Below are 6000 nucleotides of genomic sequence, written 5' to 3'. Positions count from 1 at the left end.
CTACCTCACAGGGCTGTTGTTGTGAAAAAAATACGAGGAAATAAGAGACACGTTCATTTCTTTGAGTTATTTATAAAAATAAAGGCAGGAAATAAATCAAATCTAGGCCAGTATAAGACTTTTATTTCAATAACTGGTTCACTCCGTCACAACTAAATGCCTCAGGAAGAATGTGTCAACAGCACATTCTTGTTTTTAGCTATTGGCAAAATAGTATTTACTTGTAATACTGCTTGAATTTTAGCTGGCACTCATCCATGAATATTAGCTTGCCAGATTTCTTTTAAATGCCATCTAAAGTGTAAAATTTTTCTGAAAATTACTTTTCCCCAGCATTTTTAAGAGTCAACCCTGATAAAGCTACGATTCATTCTTTCTCCCAATTCCCTTCCCCGTCCAACATTTTCCTTCCGTGGGGATGCGGGTGTGTGTATATTTGTGTGTGTGTGAGATATCAGTCTTCCAGGCCCCGCCCCCTTCTGCCTCCAACTCCGCCCCTTCCTCCCCCTGTGAAACTGACTCACTGCTGCTAATTTAATTCCTCTGCTTCATTCCAAGCATTCCAGAGGAAAACTGTCACCTTTCCAAAATACCACGCAGGCCTGTTGCTTCTTTGCGTACACTACCACATCTTAGCTCTTCTTTTTTTCTCCCCTCAATCCTAATGAGTGGGCAGTAACTTCTTGGAGGAGCCAAAATTAACCCTGCCAGTGGAGCGCTTCTTTATTATCTCTCACTTTTTTTTTCTCCCTTGCCCTTCACAACTTTTTTTTAAAAAAATAAAGCAAAGTTCAGATAAAGTTTTTCCTTTCCTTTTCCCCTGTTCTCCTCCACTAGCACACACAAAACCAAGCTCTTGAGTGTCTTCTGAAAGTAAGTAAGACTCTTTTCCCTTCCAATTCATCCTTTTTTAAAAAGAAAAATCAGATTCTCGTTGGGAACAAGTCCTATTAGAAAAGATATTGATTAGAAATTGGATTCTATTGCAGAGAGGGAAAGTAATACTGCAATTAATTTTCTGTATTTATGGGGTGGGGGGAATATGTTAACCCTTAATGGGGGGGATGGTCTGGGATTTTAAGGAAGAACTGTTATTTTTTTTAAAAAATTCTCAATTGATTGGATATTTCTGAAAACCAGCATTTATTTACTTATTTATTTATTTTTATTTATTTGTTTTGTCATATAAATATACTATTGTATTGTAATATGTTTAACATAATATAAGTATAAAGTAGAGATAGAAAAGATAAAAAAGACATTAGGACAGGAACCGTAGGCACAAAGGTGCACTTATGCACGCCCCTTTGTCACCTAATTTTGTTAACCTAAATATGAGTGCCCATTTCCAAGAGATTGATCACATACAGTAAGTCTTGTTTCATTTTGTGTTCTTAAGAAGCAAATGGAGAGTTCTGTTTACATGAGGAAAAAAAATAGTATACATGAGAAAGTTTGCAGAAAAGCTGGAGAAAAGAACCAATCGTTTGTATACATGGATTGTGATACCTGGACGTTTCTCTTTGTTTGGAGAAAGGGGAGGGAACTGATAATGTTTTGTTTTTAAGCCAAATTTGAGTGTGCAACATTGTGTGGTGGTGGTGGATAGTTGATCAAATGGGATCTTTTTTGATACTTTCAATTGAGGGTCTGTAAGTTCCACTGCTGATGACATTTTATTACTTTTGGAAAACTGGGATGTAATTCAAGAAGGGATGCATAGCCACAATCATAGCTGGTACCCAATAAAAAATAATAAGAGCAGCAAGAATCATATTTCTTATTTGTGAGTACACATAATGATAAACTTGGGCAGGATAGCGGAGGAAAACTTTAAAAGAGTGGGCATGTCAGAATTCAGAACCACATTAAAAAAAATAATTAGTTCAGTGAACAGCGAATAACCTGTAATCTGGATTTGTGCAGGCTAAAGTAAAAGTAATTTCTTGCATTCTGTGGCAGTAGGAAGTCCCAAGTTTGACATTCTGTTGTGTGTAATTTCCAGGGATTGTATTCTATGCCAGAAGAAAACAACTGGCGAAAAGGCGGAGTGGGGGGCTTTGCTTTTTAGTAGAACTCAGGGACTTATCAATAAATAAACTTTAAGTTACATTCCTAGTGATTTTTGAGCATGGTTCAGAAGATCTGATCGTACACCTATTTTTTGTCTACTCATTTTTACCTGCAATTCTGAGAAACAAAATTGCCTGCTAGCATAGACAAAACTCCATTTTATAGCCAGGAATACTGAGGCTCCAATAAATGTGCAGATATTGGTCAACAGCTTTCCTATTGCTGTCATGTTCAACCTCAGGGGTCGGAAAACATTGACAATATACAATAAATCTACTGGTGGATCCAGGTCTTCCAGTTTTGTATCTTTGTTGGTTCAATTTCCCCCATGCTGTTCTGACAGATGCCTTCATCAAAGTTAGGAAAAGATTTTAGAACAGACTCTAGGTCCTAGGAGGACTGGTTTTTTTTTTCTTATGTTGCACCTTGAATTGATAGCAGGGATTTAAAAGGGAAAAATATGTTTCCCAAAGTCAATTTCTTTCAATACTTGGGTAGCATCAGCAATGTCACTATGGTACTCCAAAGTTTTTTCTCTTTCATGCAGATATGAATGTAGAATTGTGATTAGGTTGTCACGTTTCATATGGGATGTTTGATATGATGATTACCAATGTGAGTGTGTAGTGTTTTCTGCATTTGTAATGATTGATTTCAAGAAGAGCGGGCCTCTCTCCTTCTCCCCCACCCCCGTGTGTGTGTGTGTGAAAGACAGAGATTTGGCTACAGCATTTTCCATTTTGCCCAAGACCTTGATGTGACTTGTTCCAAAAACAAACATGACCTTTCACATGGGTGCTTATGTTACTCAAATTACTGGATAAGGCTGGGGCCCATTACTGCTGCGTGGAGGTCACAGGCAGCCTGCTTTTCTTAACTTCCTGTACAACTGCAAACCATTTCTTAATTTATTTTTTAAAACCCTCCATAAAGTAAATCAAAACGCTCCTAGTGGTGCAATTCTGCATTACAAGTACCTGGAGCGATCTCACCCCTTCACATACATTTTTCTGGGGGGTTTTAAATCTTTATGTGTGGACTTGCTATAGCAAGAATACAGAATTAGGGTGGTAATTGGTGTCATCTTAGAATGGTTGACTCTTTTCCAGCTCGGTACTCTTCACAACTTTCACAACTGTACTGTACACTCATCTTCTTTGGCAATTACTACTTTAGGTATATTATAGTTATAGTTTATTAGATTTGTAGGCCGCCCCTCTCCGAAGACTCGGGGCATGTTGTGATAGCACTTACAAAGCCCAATTCAGCATCCATTTTCTTCCCATGTTTGCTTTGACACTGTTGCTTTGAAAATATTTATCCATAAAGAATCAAATCATTGCATCTTTCAGGGTTTTTTAAAATTCCTTTTCCTTTGGTAAGTTAAGTGTTTGTCAGACACCCCCATTTTTTTTACTCACTTTTTTTTTCTGGGAGGGACACACTTTGATCTAGATCAGTGTTTTCCAACCTTGGCCACTTGAAGACATCTGGACTTCAACTCCCAGAATTCCCCAGCCAGCAAATGCTGGCTGGGGAATTCTGGGAGTTGAAGTCCAGATATCTTCAAGTGGCCAAGGTTGGGAAACACTGATCTAGATCTTTCTATGGCTCACAGTTTCAGAACTAGGCCTCTTTCTCGAAATCAATTATATATTAGTAGTTTCAAGGTGGCAAAGGTAGAATAAGGAAATCCAATTGAGTGGGAAACATTCCCAAGAATGTATAGTGCACGAAGAGATGTTCTCCGTGGAAATAACAGCTTTTCTCCTTAGCTGAACTTATAAATTGATTCTCAAAACAAGGGGTAAAAATTCAGACTGAAGTCAAAACAAGCCAGTTGTTTTAAATTCCACAAACCGATGTCCTTGGCCCAACTTTCAGAAAACTGAGGGCCTTGATTAATCTTACACCCAGGAAATGACTTAGTACTTTGTAAATTAATCATAATACTGTAAAAAAAAATGTTATTTGTCTGTAGCTGTTGGAGCCTTGAGGCTGACGAAGCAAAGGAAATAGAGGCCCAAATACTGTGTGGAAAAAGAAGAGAGAGAAAATCTGATTGGGGATGAAAGAGCTAACCCGCTTCCTGTCTTTAATGCAAGATTTATTATTTATTTATTTATTTTGTCCAATACACAATAATACACAATGAATGTTAGAGAGGATATAGTAGAGAAGAAATACGAGATATAGGAGAGACTATAGGATAGGGGACAGAAGGCACTCTAGTGCGCTTATGTACGCCCCTTACTGACCTCTTAGGAATCTGGAGAGGTCAACCGTGGATAGTTTAAGGGTAAAATGTTGGGGGTCAGGGGATGATACTACGGAGTCCGGTAATAAGTTCCACGCTTCAACAACCCGATTACTAAAGTCATATTTTTTACAGTCAAGTTTGGAGCGGTTAATATTAAGCTTGAATCCGTTGCGTGCTCTTGTGTTGTTGTGGTTGAAGCTGAAGTAGTCTTTGATAGGCAGGACATTGCAGCATATGATCTTGTGGGCAATACATAGATCATGTTTAAGGCGTTGTAGTTCTAAGCTTTGTAAATCTAGTTTCGTAGGGAATTCTGTTTCGGGTAGAGGAGTGAAGGGCTCTTCTGGTGAAGTATCTTTGGTCATTTTCGAGGGTCTTAATGTCAGAAATGTGGTATGGGTTCCAAACAGATGAGCTGTATTCTAGGATGGGTCTGGCGAACGTTTTGTAAGCTCTGGTAAGTAGTGTGAGATTTCCAGAGCAGAAGCTACGTAGGATTAGATTAACAACTCTTGAGGCCTTCTTGGCGATGTTGTTGCAGTGGGCTTTGGCACTTAGATCTTTAGTTATTAGTATTCCAAGGTCCTTGACCGAGTGGGATTTATCTGTGATAATTTGTTTATTCAGTTTGTATTTGAAGTTCTGATTCTTTTTGCCGATGTGTAGGACAGAGCATTTGCTGGTGTAACCCAAAGTGGAGGGCTTCTTTGTATTTATGATGAACTGTGCTCCAGTGGTCATCTTAACTGAAGTAACTAAGCAGGGAACTGGGTTTCAACTTGACAAAGGTTGGGAAGGGGCCAGAGAAGAGATTTGTTGCTCTTTCTTTCTTTGAGGGATATAGTTTCTCTGGAGGAAGCTTACCGTAATTAGTATATGTTGGACTTCCACTTGGGGAGTGGGAGGGGGAATTTGATCTGCCCTTTAGAAAATTGCATTTCAGATCTGTGTCATTTCCCAACATGATACTTTCTGAGTGCCAGCCTCTGGGATTATCAAAGAGGCACTGAAAGCTCCTTACAGCTTTGTTTCCTTGTAGTAATCTGAGAGAGTAGAACAGAATAGAATAGAATATAATTCTTTATTGGCCAAGTGTGATTACACACACGAGGAATTTGTTTTGGTGCATATGCTCTGAGTGTACATAAAAGAAAATATAGATTTGACCATTGTTTATTGAATAAACCACAATTGGTTCGGTTTGTATGATGTTAAGCCAGCAGACATGGTTCATAAACACAAACCAGTGCTTAATTCCTAGGTAGGCAAAACTTATTCATTGGCACAATGGATCACCCCAAGCAATATCTGTAAATTGGAGGCCTTTACGTGGATGCTCCATTATTGGAGGTTTTTAAGAAGAAATTGGACAACCATTTGTCTGAAATGGTAGAGTTTCCTGCTTTAGCAGGGGATTGATCTAGAAGACCTCTAATGTCTCTTCCAACTCTGTTATTCTGTTCTATTCTTTTGTTCTAAACCACTTAAAAAAGTTTTTGGAAACTTGCCTTTTTAGCACTTCTGTATTTAACTGGTAAGCATAATTCTTCCTGCTTCCTTCTGACACCCCTTCCCTAAAGAATTATTATTATTATTATTATTATTATTATTATTATTATTTATTTATTTATTTATTATTGTTGTTGTTAGTATTGTTTTGTGTTGTT

General features: G+C 38.1%; 1 protein-coding gene across 4 annotated transcripts in view; it reads left to right on the top strand.

Moving 5' to 3' along the window:
• The first annotated feature begins 556 nt into the window (after window positions 1–556).
• TEAD2 (TEA domain transcription factor 2) overlaps window positions 557–6000 on the top strand; it is a 33783-nt gene continuing 28339 nt past the window's right edge. For all 4 annotated transcript variants that reach the window (XM_070729481.1, XM_070729482.1, XM_070729480.1 and 1 more), the window contains exon 1: window positions 557–873. The gene's annotated coding sequence lies outside the window, so the exon portion shown is untranslated. The remainder of the gene's footprint in view (window positions 874–6000) is intronic.

Source organism: Erythrolamprus reginae, chromosome Z (genome assembly GCF_031021105.1).
Source record: "Erythrolamprus reginae isolate rEryReg1 chromosome Z, rEryReg1.hap1, whole genome shotgun sequence".
In the NCBI taxonomy this organism is placed as follows: domain Eukaryota; kingdom Metazoa; phylum Chordata; class Lepidosauria; order Squamata; family Dipsadidae; genus Erythrolamprus; species Erythrolamprus reginae.
This window is presented reverse-complemented; position numbering and strand designations above follow the sequence as displayed.